The sequence below is a fragment of the Macrobrachium nipponense genome, chromosome 22, assembly GCF_015104395.2.
Source record: "Macrobrachium nipponense isolate FS-2020 chromosome 22, ASM1510439v2, whole genome shotgun sequence".
NCBI lineage: Eukaryota > Metazoa > Arthropoda > Malacostraca > Decapoda > Palaemonidae > Macrobrachium > Macrobrachium nipponense.
In genome coordinates, this window is record NC_087213.1 from 63,553,069 (window position 1) to 63,570,437 (window position 17,369).

Genomic DNA, 17,369 nt, shown 5'->3' on the forward strand with positions numbered 1-17,369 from the left:
AGCAAAAATAACATCACCCTGGATCCACCATACACGGAAAGCGAGCGAACGACACAACCACCACAAACAGCTGAGGCAACGTGACATGTTTCTAAAGCAGATGTCACCAATTAAATGTCACTTGATCGACGACATTCCCCGCACGATGGGAAAAATTGGAGCTCATTAGCGACCTAGTCTGGTAATTAGTCCGCATGGATCATTTATTTATAGGGAGGGTACGTAATGGGCTGCGTCTTATACATGGTGAATGAGATCAGTCACCCCTCAGATCTAAGTCATCAAAATTGATTAAAACTGCCCTAACCTGCATCAATGATAAAAGCATGGCAAGATGCCAGCAATCGCTGCTCATGCATGACGTATACAATGAATGTCAAATTAATAGTATTAACCATGAGACGATGCTGCTTCAGTAGGACCCAAGGTTAAACATCCAAATATCCTGTCCTCCAAAAACATCCAAATATACTGTCTATCAGGAACTACTTATAGAGAGAGAAAAAAATATATCTGCCAGCAAGACACAAAGGTGCAAGTCAACGGAGTGAGGGGGAGAGAGAGAGGGGGGACTGTAATTTGATGGGGGTGGGGATAAGAGGGAAGCCGGGGGAGGGAGGAGTGAGTGAAGACTGGGGGGGGGGGGGGAGAGACAGGGGGCGGGAGAGGGAAGAGCCCAGGGGAGGGCAAAACCACATAACTAAGGGGGTAACCTACAACACCCAGCTTCCAGGTATTGTTGGCGGACACAGACAATCTCTCTCTCTCTCTCTCTCTCTCATAGTCCGGTTCTTGTGCCATGGAAATAGTTAGCCGCCAAATAAAGACAAACTTCCAAGAAGGTCGGCTGGACAAGAACCCGAATGGAAATTTTCCCCCATAAACACATCTTCAAAAAAAAAAAAAAAACTTACAACCGCAAAGATGGTTCAAACGAATCATTAACAATAATGATTATAATTACAAATACAGCCTCCGTCCGTTTTAATGAGATGGAGAAGACAGATACGTTGCTCCTGAATAAAATAAAACAATACCTTTTATTTCCTACTTACCATGTTGCAATTAATACTTCAGATTAAAACGCACATACATGAAGTAGGCTACACGAAATATACAAAATGCGGGAATGTGTCAAAAATTCGGTCACTTTAACGTGGACAGACGACAATTCTCTCTCTCTCTCTCTCTCTCTCTCTCTCTCTCTCTCTCTCTCTCTCGCGTGACGTTCAGGAAACATCAGCTTGGTGATCATTTGAGGAAACCACATTTTTTTTTTTTTGAATGCCTATCAATACTTGTCTGACTTGTCTGCAGCCAGCGATACCTGTGTGGCATCAATCATCCCCACCAGGAAATGGTTTTTCTCGGCTCACTTTTCTCCTGTCCTTCGGTTGCTTATTTTATTCTTTGGGTTCATAGCGTCTAGATGTGTTCACAGAGACCTAATATATAACACAGTGAAGCATATAATATCAGTGAATATATTTCTGGCAAGAGGACAGCATGGATACAGACATGACTAAACAAATGACCAATAGAATTAATACAAATGCTCTGCTCAGTGCTTTAATTATTATATATTCTTCTACTATCCTATTTCAACTTCCAGGACATTAAAACTGGCAGCAACGATCGGTTACCTGGCTAATTTTGAGTATCCCAATTCTTGGGGGAACGCAATGAAATCAAACGACCAAAATTCATGAGTGCGCATTATACTGTATTCTTGTACTGACGACCGGTACACAATCAGGTTTACCTCTCCTTCGACCCAACCATGAATGGTGGAGGAGGAGGAGGAGGAGGTGGTGGTGGTTATACCCCCTTCCACAAACCAGCGGTATCCTCCCCTTCCAGCGGGTCCGAAGCTTGTTTGGATGGCTCGGATGAAAAAATGACTTTGGGGATAAAACATCAGAGCAGCCGACAAGATGCTGGTCCTCATATTACTACAAGGAAAGAAATAAGTTTTGTCTTTTTTGCGGGAGCATTGAGATGGTCAAAACTGCACGAAAATGGGGGCGGGGGGTGTCTCTCTTCTACAAAACGACAAAACAAATACTGGTAAGAAATATTACTTCCATCCAATAGATTACTCATGGCCAGTACAAATACGAGTTTACGCATGAATACTACTTCTAAAGCAGAGGCCGACAGCGACGGCAACCTACTGCCCTTATCAACCAGGAAATGACGCAATCCAGAAAATGGGAAATGGAAAGACAGTCTTATTCTCAGAGAGAGCAACACACCAGACTTGAGGAATGACATTACGTACTCGTATCATCTTAAACAACATCAGAGAGGGTAGAGTATGTTACGTATAGCTTTGAATAACGTATCAAAACTCACGGCACTTACAATTCACAAACGTACAGTGTAGCTACGGTGAGAAAGGCTGGCCACGGGCTGGACGACGGTAAGTCTGACTATAGTTATTATGGAGAAAAGAAAAAAATTAAAAGGGTACATACGCACTCCGTCTTATTATAGCGCGATCAGTGGCATAGTTGCAATGCACACGACGACTCCTCCCGGGACAAACCCAAATGCAAGGAATGTTGAAGCTTTCTCTTATAATCGTACAACAACAGACTGACTTATTATAATTATCTGCGCCTTAGCATACCATGATGGAGAGGTTTCGAGGACCTCTACGGCGTAAATCTGTGCTAATCCGATGCTAAGCAGCACCACGATGTATATACTTATTCGCCGGGAGACAAATGTGTGAATAAAGGTAGGTCAGGGCAAAATTTCTCTGGTATCGGAAGGATGATAAGATTGTCGGTTTACTCAAACTGCAAGAGAATTTCATGTATGTGGAGGTTTCTCATTGTTCTCTTCTGCTATGACTGCCAATGAGAGAGAGAGAGAGAGAGAGAGAGAGAGAGAGAGAGAGAGAGAGAGAGAGAGAGAGAGAGATACGCCTTATAAACGAAGACGACGGTACTGATTAATTTTTCTCATTGTTCACTTCAGCCATGACTGCCAATATAAATGAGAGAGAGAGAGAGGACATACGCCTTGTAAAATAAGAATATGGTAGTGCACATGTAACTAAACGCATTAAACCTGCTTGGGGAGATATAAACAATTCGAACCATACGGCAATGGTGATTTATGACAGAATCAATTTCTAAATACTATCAGTATCTGACTGAATAATAACATGTTCAGGACGAAATGTCACCCGATCTTATTCTTCTTCAGGGAGTTGACCAGGGAAAGGCAACAAAACACGAAAATGTCAAATGCTTAACAAAGCGCCACGAATCGACAGCCCCGAAGCCTTCAAAGCATAAAACGACAGACACTCCACAGCTGTCGCAGGAAATCCTGTAACATAACACGAAGTGACAAAATGGTTCTTGTGATTTATCAGACGATGAGAATTTTCACATAACTACAATTTCGTTATTTTTGCATGAATTAATTTCTTGCGTTTCTTTGTTGTGATTTATCATACTCGTATGATGAGAATTTTCACATTCCTTTTTTTCTTGCAAATATTTTTGTTTCTTCCAATAAATTGATTTTTCTCCATTTCTGTATTTTGATAAGACTTACTGCAGTCGGTAGGTACAACTATCACTTTTGTGAGGCCCATACCCAGTGGCGTTGCAACGCCAGCTTATAAAAATCAACCAGTCAACCTCAATGTCTAGATGGCGCTTAAAAATCGCGTGTAAAGAATGACTGGGGCCCTACCCCTTCACAACCCCCCGCCCCCTTATATCTTCACATTAAAAACCTCCCTGCAGTTCCATTAGTTTTATCTTGTCTACATGATAACGGCCCAGTTCATACAAAAGTGTATGACCTCTTTACCAATACTTACTGAGTGGCTGAACCATGCAGACTTGCTGTTGAACTGCTGACACGCGCTGGACTGAATGTCAACAACAAAATTATCCTCACGCTAATCAAAATCACATGCAAAACACCAGCAACAAGAAGTGCGTGATCTCAATTCTCACTAGACGGATACAAGATAACGGAGAGGAAGAATAAACGACCAACTTTTCCTTCTGGAATACCAACGGATCATAAACACAAACTTTCGCTCAATAAAAAAAAATAAAAAGCAGCTTATTTATTTTCCTCAGGAAAATGGCTGATAAATAATACGTGCATAGGCTGCGAGAGTTTAAAATACAAAAAGCCTATCTGACAATCTGTGGCAAACACATAAATATGACATCATATATCCTGTAAATTCACTGAAGCAGAATATTGCAAATCATGGCAGATATATGCAAAAAACATTATAAAAGGGGAAACTGAAATTAAATTCAGTTAAATATTACAAAGACTCTTACTTGATCTCTCGAGAAAAATAAGTAACAGTAAAATTTCTTAGGTCTTTAAGAATGCACTCGCCAAAGCAAATATTACACAAATACGACGCAGATCACATCAAACGCCTCCAAACCCTTAAGTAACCGCCAAAACATCAACAACTCGACCGGCTAGCTAGCTGTGCCTAAGAATAACTCGCCAGGAACAAATAAAAAAAAATAAAAAATATAGTTGGGCTAACCAATCAAACAACTGTCATTCACCGAATAACAAGAGGAGCGGGACTGAGAGCCGTCCTCTGGCAAGACAAGCGGAAATTCAAAACATGGAGAGCGAGCACAAACCTGTCAGATGGGTTTGCAGTTTGAGGAGGAATGTCCTGACGTCTGCAGTCTCATGAGCCAACCTGCTGCCAGTGTTCATTCGGAGCGATAATCCTTCCGCGCCTCGTAAGTTCACGCACGGCCTAGCACTTTCCGTCAGCATGATATATAATTTTTGTTTTTGTTTAATCGGCTGACGGTGTCTAATTCTAAGAGCTGAACGAGTTTCAAGAGGATTAAACACTGCGGGTTTACATGGTGGCATTGAAGTGAAATTAAACAAATATATAATTATATAAAAATTATAGATATACATTTAATATACCTAATGTAGCACGAAAGAACACGCAATTGAGAATATCCTTAAATCCACGGTAGAAATATAAATATATAAATATAATATATACATTTAATATACCCAATGCAGCACGGAGGAACACGTACTTGATAATATCCTTAAGTGAAACAGGGACTTGGAACAAGTACTTTCGTATTATATACTTGAAAATGTAGAATATACTACGAATGTACTTGTTCCAAGTCCCTGTTTCACTTACCTTTCTACCGTGGATTTAAGGCCATATAATATATTTCTATATTTATGTCTGTGTGTGCACGCGTGTGTGTATGTTCTGTTGATGCTGTATATACATGCAAATGCTAGGCTTGAAAAAAGATGTTTTCACATTTAGTGGATACTTCACACGAAATATCTTCGTCACTCACCACAGAATTCTAGGACATAGAAGCCAATAGTATCCATTTGCACTTCCGAGAAAAAAAAAAAAAAAAAAAAAAAAAAAACACACACACACACACACACACACACAAGGGCGGTAGATGCGGAATTTTCTGGTCACGGAAAGGAAGTTGACAGTTCCCAATGCCACTGTCTGACAAAAGTGAAAAAACCACAGGGGTGTTAAAAAAAAAAAAACTGAAAACCCGTCAAGATGCGGGCAGAGACCTTGGAGCCACTTGGTGCTTTAAAAAAAAGTAAGGCTTAAATCCACCTTTCTAGGCGTCACATTCCGTAACAGAATAGAATGATTGTTTATGGATTGAGAACGAACATAACAAGTGGGACAATGAAAACGCACTCAAAGGGGGGAACACCTACGCCGATGTCAAATCCTGTGAGCAAAAAGCTATTTAGATGCATGGGATACATAATCTCCAGTAGCAGTATACTAGATACACGGGATACATAATCTCCAGTTCCTATATACGTAGATACATAATCTCTAGCAACTATATAGATACACTGGATACATAATCTCTAGTAGCTATATAGACACGTGGGATACAAAATCTCTAGTAGCTATATAGACACGTGGGATACAAAATCTCTAGTAGCTATATAGACACGTGGGATACAAAATCTCTAGTAGCTATATAGACACGTGGGATACAAAATCTCCAGCAGCTATATACGCAGATACATAAACTCTAGCAACTATACAGATACAATGGATACATAATCTCTAGTAGCTATACAGATACGTGGGATACAAAATCTCCAGTAGCTATACAGATACACGGGATATATAATTTCCAGTAGCTATATAGATACACGGGATACATAACCTCCAGTAGCTATATAGATACACGGGATACAATTTCCAGTAGCTATATAGATACACTGATTCAAAATCTCCAGTAGCTGTATAAGCTCAGATTGCTTCTCCCATAAAATTGTATTCCTTAAAAAAGAAAAACAAATCAAGCGCTACTCGTCACAAAATCCACTCTTATGAACATTTTCGTACTAATTATCGAGACACATCGTCACGCTTCTCCACCCTAACAAACACACGGAACAAAGTATAAGCACATTCATCTTAGCGGAAGTAAATAATTCCACATGAGTCATGTGTAATAAGGAAAGAATTCAAGTAAAACAAAAAATAAATAAATTTATCACTTCCTGGATCCGACCCTTCTACAGAAGAGCCATGCGATTTCATCATCAATTCCCGAGCTCCCATTTCGTTTAAATATATAAATAAAATGATGCAACGCCGACCCGGGCATCTTCTTAGAAGATAAATAGCCAACTCACGATTCATTTGGTCTTTCATCCTAAAGAGGATCATCCGAGAAGTAATCGGATATGCATTTGGTATGGCCTAGGATGAAATTGCATGCTCTCAATTATTTAGATCAGCACAGATGACGTCAACAGGAGAGAGAGAGAGAGAGAGAGAGAGAGAGAGAGAGAGAGAGAGAGAGAGAGAGAGAATGCTGTAGTACGTTAGTGATAGTAAGATGGAAATAGATGAGTTACACATCCGTTACTTGCAAAACTATGCACATGGCAGACCCTGGGCCCTAACCCAGAAGTCTAATTGGTTCATTAAGACAAGACAGCGCTATATAAACTGTTATAAAAGACTTATAAGTAAAAGGAGCAACAAACTACATCAATTAACCCAACTAATTCTTTGAGGAAAAAGATGTCAAAACTCCATCATTCCCGTTAAACTCCTTGATGTCATCTCGTACCGAGAAGAGAGAGCGCATGCAAGATACCCGGCACCATGAAAGATGTTCTTAAATCTGCCCTTCAAACAGCTTCTTCAGCGAGAGGATAAAAAGAAAACAGAGGAGACCACACAGATGAGCCTCTTATTCACCGGGGAAGAGGGGGATTCCACACACATCCACAGTTAACTTCGGACAGTGGTTTAAAAAGCGTTAACAGTTTTTTTATTTTTTATTTTTTTTTAGCTCGAATACAACATAAGTTCACCATGATGAGTTCGAGTGTTTGGCAATTAATATCTGACGAAGAAGATCGTAATCAATTTAAATGGACAGCAATGTAAACAGATTACATGAGCAGATTACTGTACTGTATTCATCAGTTTTATGACCATGGTGAATTCACACGGACAAGACAAGAAATTATTCGTTATTGCAACTGTATTCACGGGTCTCCTGGTAACCTGATTATTATGAAGTTACAAAAGACAACCAAGAAATATTTTGATGTTCAAGATATCCATCACAGTCAGTGATGAACTCTAATGAACTAAATAAAAGGAAATGATGAATCCAAGTTAAGAAACTCCATCAACGAACATGCCCTCGTTACAACACACGTGCGCAGGCGCAGAACAAACGTAAAATTCACCCGGTCGGATGATTCAACCTTTCACCCGACAAACAACACCTTTTCAGCCAACTGGCTGTGAAATAAATTCGCTGGCAGGTGTGTATTCTGCCACGAATATCAATAATCAACGCTATAAGTTATTATGACCTGCTATTTCATGCATCCTACGCTCTTTTCATGAGGTGGGGTTTGGTGGTGGTGGTGGTGGGGGGGAGGGGGAGAAATTGGGGAAACATTTGTTACAGAAGGGAGACGTCATCGTCTCCACGGTCATTATAATAACTACAGCAGTTATATTACAATGAATGGATAAAAAAAAACTGCAAAAGTAATTTCAACAACGAGGCCTATATCATGACATATTTCAAAATAAAAATATAAAATATTATATGATAAAGTGTGTGAAATTTATTGGACAAGTGATAACTTTGCAAAACGAGCAGAATAATAAAGGTAACGTGACTCTCGGATATTAACTGGGACAATGAATTTACACGTACCCTTCGACACTATTAAACCAACCAAACAGACGGTAGGTAAGAGCGTCGGCAGTATCAAGAAAAACACCTTAACCGGATGGTTTCTCAATACGACATACATTCCTCTGACGAACTATCAGACTATGAGTACATTTCACGCGTTTATTCACCTTCAAACACCCACAACCTACGGTACTTGTCCTTCGTAATAGATAAAAGAAACAACACGCGTTGCGAAATAGCGCCAGCGTTAAATTCACGGTGCAGTATAATGCTTAAGATGCGTTATTTTCCCTCCAAAACGTTTTATTAGTTTTAGTCTTGGTCAAGACTACTCACTCGTAATAAATAAATTTGTACCTTTAATGTGGCTTTCATTTTAAAGCTACGTTATTATTTTTTTTTTTATAAGAGTAGCGTTTTCGCGATTACTGATAAACCTAAGATCAATATCAATCTCAAAGCAAACGTCCAAACTTCGTAACTCTGCCGTGACAGAGATAAGCGCATGCCCGGCACTGACAGGATCGAAGACCAACACTGAGGTTTAAGACAAAGCTTAGCAGTCTGTTGCAAGAAAAAAGGTGCCGTGCTGAGTACTAAACGCGGGGGGGAGGGGATTTGTTGCTTCTAAGATGTCAACAACAACAAAAAATAATACTGCACCTTAGTAAATCTGTCCAACTGGCTTATTCCACATAACACCGACAAGTTAAGTATATCTTAGTTTTACGAGACCACTGAGCTGATTAACAGCTCTCTTAGACTGGCCCGAAGGATTAGATATTTTTACGTGACTAGGAACCAATTGGTCACCTAGCAACGGGACCTACAGCTTATTGTGGGATCCGAACCACACTATATCGAGAAATGAATTTCTATCACCAGAAATAAATTCCTCTGATTCCACGTTGGCCGAGCCGGGATTCGAACCTCGGACCACCGGATTGGCAGATAACACTGACAAATATAGTATATCAGCACAGATGGCTTACTCGAACCCCTAACTAATACAGTAATTTGCTGAAACTTTACATATCAACATAACTAATGAACCAATGTTTTAGAAGTTATGTTTTCCACGGTATGCATTAGCTTACACAATCTTTCCACGACGCCTTGATAGAGATAGAGCGGAGACCGGAGACTACAGTTCCCCAAATACAAGTTGATAATTCACAAGTCTTTCGGAGGACGCGCTTCTGGTCATAATATCCGGTAAAGAAAAAATATCATTATTCTTATCTTTTTTTTTTTACAGTAATGAAGGTCATCCAGACTGATACGACACTTGCTATATTTCGTATATCGTACAGAGAAAGTTATAATTTTCTACCGGTTATGCAAATCGGTATCCAATTTATAAATTACATTTACCTCCCCAGTCACTAAAATTATTTTTACTACTTTACTTATATACCTATATTGTTGTTTATTTTACTCTCAACACAAAACCGTTTCAGAGAGAGAGAGAGAGAATACCGTTTCTTTTACACTAATCACAAAACCGTTTCCGAGAGAGAGAGAGAGAGAGAGAGAGAGAGAGAGAGAGAGATACATACTTTTTTTTACACTAAGCCGTTTCGAACCAACACCGGGACTGATTCACTTCAATTCGATTACAGCAACATTGACGTGCACACCCCTTAAAGGCCAAGGATATATTAGAGGCTGCCATGAATAATTAAACTCCTTCCTCAAACACGGCACATGAATTAAACTTGCCTGGGGTACACGTTGGAAGACCGACGCATACCTGCTCCGCTTCTTATCAACGGAATCAGAGTTGCTTCTCGGGACATCTCGCCCCAAGTCCCTCCAGATAAGTAAAGTGAAGTACAGAGGAATAAGTCCTAAGAGAAAGTTCCAAACACCCACTCCGTCCCAATACACAAACACTCGGCGCGCCCGCCCGCAAGCACGAGCTATGAGCTGGAATGAATCGGAGAGCCTGGGAACCGTGAGAACTGGAATCCAGTGGCATTCAGAAACTGCACTGAGAAATCGCTGAGACGGATTGTGCAACGAATTTTCAAGTTATTACAACACGTGGCATCATCGAGCGGTGACACTGATATTTTTTACACATGATGGTGAATGCGAAAGCACATATTCATATACATACATATATGTGTATGTGTATAAATTAATATAATTACTGAATGCCTAAAACTGAAGTATGTTAAAATATTAATAATTAAAAATCTACAAAGGCAGTTAAAAATTATACCCATTAGTGCACACTTAAACACACACGTGTATGTATTTAAGTGTGTTGTAGTGGGTAAAAATTTTAATTGCCTTTGTAGATTTTTAATGAATAAATATTTTAATATATATGTATATATACATATATATATATATATATATATATATATATTAGCATATATATAACTAAGGACTGCGAGAATCTCAACAATAATTTAACATTACATACACAAACCAGTCATGGGAAACGTCACAAAACTGGATGTAACGAGACACTCTCGGGGTGGGGTGGGGGTGGGGGTGGGGGGTGGGAAAGGGGAGGAGGGGGGTTTGGCGATGTGGACGCACGCACAAGGGCACACACGAAGACACTCAAACGATCTCGACAACGACACTCTCACCACGTGTTGGATTCGAAGACTGGAGCACGGAGGGGGGAAGAGGTCGTCAGTCAACAGATTCTCGAGAATACATTACATTATATATATCGAAAAGCATTCGATATAAAACAGTGAATGATTTTTGACAGGCTGTCGTCACATCATAATGCCTTACAAAATATATTATATGGAAAAGGGACAATCTTCCAAATGGATGTTTTTAAAAATAGAAGTCTCATCACAATGACTTACAAAAATATATATATAAAAAAAGCCAACCTTCCAAATGGAAATTTTCAAAAACACAATATAATGACTTACAAAAATATATAAAAGGAGAATCTTTTAAACAGACAAACGTCACATTAAAATTACTTGCAAAAAGATAGAAAAAAGGACAATTAGGAATGAAAACTACAACCACACTCGACTGAATGGCTGCGCTCAATACTTGAAAGCAAAAGTTCGATCAGCAAGGTAAGACATGGCCAGACGACCGACAGACGGCCTCTGCGACCAATAGCTGTGCGTCGGCACGCACATGTCAACGAGAGAAACCTTTAGCAACTCCCTGCTTGCTGCTGCAGGAATGGGCAAGCACACACATGCTTGAAGGAAAAGAAAGGTTAAGCTATTTTTTTCAGTTGCCATGGATACCAGGAAAAGGACGATAATGTTGGAATGTTCTAAAGTATTCACTTATTAATGAGACCTGTTATAATATACTAGATGCAGGAATGGGCAAGCACACACATGCTTGAAGGAAAAGAAAGGTTAAGCTATTTTTTAATGTCATGGATACCAGAAAAGGCACGATAATGTCGGAATGTTCGAAGGTATTCACTTACTAATGAGACCTGTTATAATATACTAATAATGCATAAAATAAGATATCGCAATCATAAAGGTAGCTAAACGAATGTGGCCATTTGTACCTAAAAATACTGAAGAGCGCCTTTTATTATCTAAAAAATCAATAATGCTTTTATTATAATATTCAATGAAAAATCAAGGATCAAATAGACTACATATAACAAGCAGGGTGAAGCATATAATGGAACTGCTTTATAAGAAAATAACATCATGATAACAGAACATTATCTGTTTGAAAATTAATGAACAAAAAATGGGAGAACAAATATATATGCATAAGAAACCCACATAGTTACAAAGCGTCAAGCTATATATTTCTTTAAAAGATGAAGGTATGTGCATTTCTTAATAATATTTGTTCTCCAATTATTGATTTTCTCAAGAAAATACCATCAAGTCTCAAAGTAACGAAGATCAATCTTTACAAAGTCGAACTACTTTCTCAGCCAAAATCCTATTACCCTCTGTAAACGAGATATGGCCCTTGGCCCATTCTTTTAGTTAGGATGAGAGAGAGAGAGAGAGAGAGAGAGAGAGAGAGAGAGAGAGAGAGAGAGAGAGAGCGCACTGAACAGATTTCATCTGCAAGACGTCATCTCAAACAAAAATTAATGGACGGGTCCCTGATTGATTGTCAAACTTTCTAAGTCTAAGTTTTAAACTTTGGTCCTTATCACTGCCTGAATTGCTTGGAATACTGGACGTATTATACCTTTCACTATATATATATATATATATATATATATATATATATATATATTGTGTGCGTGTTTTATTGCTCGCAATGACCTTTTATGATGTCACAACGACGTTTCCGCGGAAGTGATATCAATAATATATCTGTTAGAAGAAAATCCTTTCGACTAACCGACGTCAAAGCAGTGGTGCCTGCGCAAACATCAGCGTTATTTAATAAATGAAAGCAATAATCCTTGAGAAACAGGTATCAAGTCTATCTGTGGTCATACAATGAAAGAACTTTTCGACATTCAAGTTTAACTAAGTCTACAAAATTCTGTCGTCAAAAAGCATATGTATTAATAAGGGCTCGCCCAGTTCTACAACTAACTTCGTGTGGAACACCGTTATGCAAAGAAAATTAATATAATTACATAATTAATCGTCACATTTCGAGGCCAGGTCGTTGGACCTATGAACTCTTGACCTTACAAACGGCTCTCTCAAGCAAAAACACGAGCCACTGCTGACATAAGGACAACTTAACCTCATAACAGCAAATTCTTGGGAATTAAGGTTCCAGGAGAACATACGATCAAGTCAAAAGTAACTGGCAAGACCATTTCTTACGACACGTTATACCAAGGACGAGGTACAACTTCCCAAGCCTGGCCACGTAAGCTCGTGTAACAGTGAACCATTCCTTAAAGGTATAACTGATCAGAATTTCCTAAAAATTTTTATTATTATTTATTTTTATCAAACCAATTTCCTTTAGGTACACCTTAACAAACCTGGCCACGTAAGCTCGTATCAGTGAACCATTCCTTTAAGGTATAACTGATCAGAATTTCCTATAATTTTTTTTTTTATATAGTCAAACCATTTCCCTTTAAAGTCCTTATTAATTTACATGAAAAACGCTCATTAACCATCATCCAACTTAGTATTCGGTTACTCAAAAATGAGTTTTTCAATGACATATGACCTTTGAATCATTTACCATCTATGTATAAAGCACACTATATCTGGCATCGTCCACTATCCATGTAAATGTTAAAGAATAACGGCTGTATTCTACCCGAAAAGGGAAGCGACCAACTTCCGCTGTTATTTTAAATTAGTACCAGGTAACTCAGGCTGGTCCCTACGGCAGATTGCCACATGTTTCTTTTCACAATGTAAATGATTTTTTTTTTCTTCAAACAGACTAATCGCTGTTGCTGCAGTTGATAATTATACAACAAACAGCTTGGATACTTACCAAAAATCATGAAGAATAACGGGACCTCAGATGGAAAGTTTTATCCAGGAAATAGTTTCGAATCAGCTGATAGGAGACGATTCTGATGACCGTTTTCAAAATTGCAACAACTTACTGTTACTCTTCGTGTATCCTCACACCTTTTCGACACTCAATCTTAATTCCTTTCAATTTCGGGATTGCTTGAGCACCTACACGACCAGACAAAAAATCAATACGCAGCAATCTTCCTTCACTTTCTGTACTTTCCCATAATTAATCGTCGAGCGTATCAGAATGAATCGCCCACTCGCACTAGCAGTGGGGGATTGGAACGACGGGGGGAGGAACCATTAAGACACTTGAGGAGAATTTTAATATTTTCGTACGCTCCTCCTCCTCCTCCTTCGGCCGTTCAAATACACCTTGTGATATATACCCAGCTCAAGAAAAACACCTCAATTTAGCGTCTATTTCAATTCTCAAAACTCCGGACTTGGAATTAGGGCGATAATGAAGGGAAATATTCACTGGACCCTTTTTATTTACTGCTCTAAAAATACCATCTCACTTTTCAATAAAGCCTGAGTCGAATCAAGGTCTGTTGGGCATAAAGGTGATAGGCTAGTTGGCTTTTCCACTTCCCCGTCGTCTGATTGTGCACCGAGGGAGTGAGAGAGGGAGAGAGAAAGAGACGGAAAGTGAGGTCTTTCATAGAAAACACACAGACATACACACGCAAGTGTTGTTACTTTATTCCCACTCTCATTGTAGAGAACCACGTCACGAACGCACGTACGAACGAACACGGACACTTCTTCGCTTCAGGTCTTAACAGCTAAGCGAACTTCGACGAACTCGCACTCTCACAGACAGACACACGCACGCACAAACCCACTTTGATTCTTTCACAGACCGTTATCGCCGCAACCAGGGAGTTGTTCTGGCTTTTGGGTTTTCTATATCGGTTGGATTTATCAGTGAAGCAACAGTGAATCACCCTAAGCAAAACTTACAGACACTTGCGCACCCACAAACGTACATCCCTGAAGATCAAGGTCGTTCACATTGTCATGGGATAAAAATGGGCGACATACAGCCTTACGCCGTCGCGTCATAGGGCTCACTTCAAGTTGCCGAACCCCCCTTCACAAAACCAGCCAGCGAGATGGGCTTGTAGTTCCCGCCCTCGGGTTAAAATACTGAAGGGGAAAGGCTCGTTCTGGGCAGATCCAGGACGAAGGAGAGTTCTTAGAACGAACAAATGCCGTTTTAATCACAGACACAGCTGTATAGTTTCAATGTACAATAAATAATACGAACAACACGAACGAAAGCCCTTTTTACTCCCTGCTGACGACCGTAGTCCTCCCTTCCTTCTTCGGGAGACTACAACGACACCACCACATACTGTGAATGCCCTACGGATGCACAATCACCTACAACACAAAGCGACGGCACGATGATGCAGCCGAGTTGCTCCTCCTGCTGGTGCTGCGAATCGTTACCCAGCCTATAACCATTGTAACAGCCGCCTTCGCTCATCTCCCAGTTTCCCCTTCCTAAGGGCATCACCGTCATCCCACATGGAGTCACAACACAACACTTCGTCGGCATGGTGGTGCTTTCATCGGAGGGCCTGTGCTCACGACGGTATGAACGGTGCGGGGGAGAAACGACTGCTGATAAAGCCCCGACTGCTTCAACCAGGTATTATTTGAAAAAAAAAATAATAAAAGCGAGTTCGAGGTGGAAGAGCAGAACGCAAGAGCCGAGCGCTGAGAGCAAGGTGTGGACGTGGTGGTGGCTAACCAACTAGTGGAGGAGGGAAGAGGGAGGGCTCACAGGGAGGGTGAGAGAGTGTGAGTGTGTGTGTGCGTCTGTGTGTGTGTGAGGCAGATAGCTAGCAGGCAGCTAGTGGTGGTGGTGGAGTTGACGTCCTCCACCAACTCCATCTCCTCCTCCCCCTACTCCCCGCCTCACCCCTCCCCTCCCACATCATCATCCCCATTCCCCTCAGATCCCCCATTCACCATCGCCGTCTCACCACCAACATAACGCACCGCCACCAAAACTGGTAGACTCGCACACGAAGTCTATCTATCTACAGACAACTGTAGCTAACATGCAGCCGACCATTCTTCGGCGTCAATGTATGATACCAGACGCAAAGCTTTATATTGAAGCGCCAACAGCTGACTCTTGACTGCCTACGCACATGACGCAAAGATAAAAACCCCGCTCCTAAACAAAACGAGAAGCACATATCCGAGGCAAGAAGTCTTGACCTTCACCAATCCCTTCCACATTCGTCTGTGTTCATGATTCTGTAACACAGTAACACATCAAGGGGACGACGTGAACTAAAGCTTTAAATTATTCTTGTTACAATACAAAAGGAACTACGTACATGGATATACCACAAGTCATTCACTTCACGACTGTAATACACCATTTGCGCCGTTAGGAAGAGACAGGCGAGTGTAAACGACTAACTATAATGTATTCGGAAACGCACCGGTTTATAGCGTATCTTCTTATCTTTACTGAAATTTCTTTTATTATCTATCAATTTTTACAAAGAATAGTATATGGCGATTTCATTATCATTTTTCAGTTTACATCAATGCATCCCCAACTGAAAGAATGCAGATTGCATACAATTCACCTCCTGCATGTAGGCGACCACGCATTACAAAACCATCGTCGCTAATTTATTCCGTCAGAATCATGCCCCGGACAACATCACTTGTGGCGAGACGGCGGCATTACCTTAAGGAAGAACTGCTGACCCTCCTCCACCCCTCAACCTTGGGGGAGGGGTACATCGACTCCTCCGTGACCTCAAACTCATTACATTCACTGAGGGTACAACTGATGCTAATGTATGACATTGGCAAGTACTCTTCTTTTATTAACCGCGTTACTCGACGGCGGGTTCTCTTAAGTCAAAGGATTCTGTTTGCTTTAATAATGGTATATATTTTCGGTATACTCCCCCGAATGAATGATAATGCTGATCACTTAAAAGAAACTGATACTACATCAAGCCTCGTGCCTCCATTAGCTCTTAAGAATTAAGAGACCTTTCGGTTCATTACCAAGATATTTCATTCGAGAAACAATTAATTAATTACGTACATAATGCCCAATGTAAATTTAAAGCCACGCCTCTCGTACCGTCGCTGGAAATAAATACGAGGACACAAGGGAAGAAAACCCTTTCCAAAACTCCAGACTTAAAAACGTGCAAGACTCAAAAAGACGTCCACGCCCACGCCCACGACCACACACACACACACGCACACCAACAACGTGAAGTGAACCGAAGAACGAATTCCTCGAATAGAAAATAAAATTTGAGTTACAGAATTTACGAAACAACAAACACTCCAAGAGTTTCCACAGTAAATGTTGAAGCCTGAACACACCCAATAGTTATTAGAATTCCAGGCCACGCTGAGAACAAACATTTACGTAATTTGCATAGGGCTCCTGCAATGTTTGCATTTTATAACGACCGCGTTTCATCGTTGTATTTATACACTCAATTTTGCACACTCTCCACAAAGAAACAAATAATCATGAACCTTATTTAGAATTGAAATTACGGGAGATCCTTGTAGATAAAACACTACAAGAAGACATTCTTTTAAAGCCCCCCAAAAATTCACATAAATTCACAAACGTACGACACAAACCCCTAAGCAGAATGATAAATAACACGAAATTAAGCGGCTCAGTGGCGCGATCGGTATGGTC

The 17,369-nt window shown here is 40.3% G+C and overlaps 1 protein-coding gene across 8 annotated transcripts in view; it reads right to left on the bottom strand.

Moving 5' to 3' along the window:
* Window positions 1-17,369, bottom strand: part of LOC135198752 (serine/threonine-protein kinase WNK1-like) — a 569,129-nt gene that overhangs the window by 178,751 nt on the left and 373,009 nt on the right. The window contains exon 1 of one of the 8 annotated variants that reach the window (XM_064226632.1): window positions 13,629-15,441. The exons of the other annotated variants lie outside the window; for them this stretch is intronic. The gene's annotated coding sequence lies outside the window, so the exon portion shown is untranslated. Of the gene's footprint in view, window positions 1-13,628; window positions 15,442-17,369 lie in introns of those variants that run through there. 8 annotated transcript variants of the gene reach the window in all.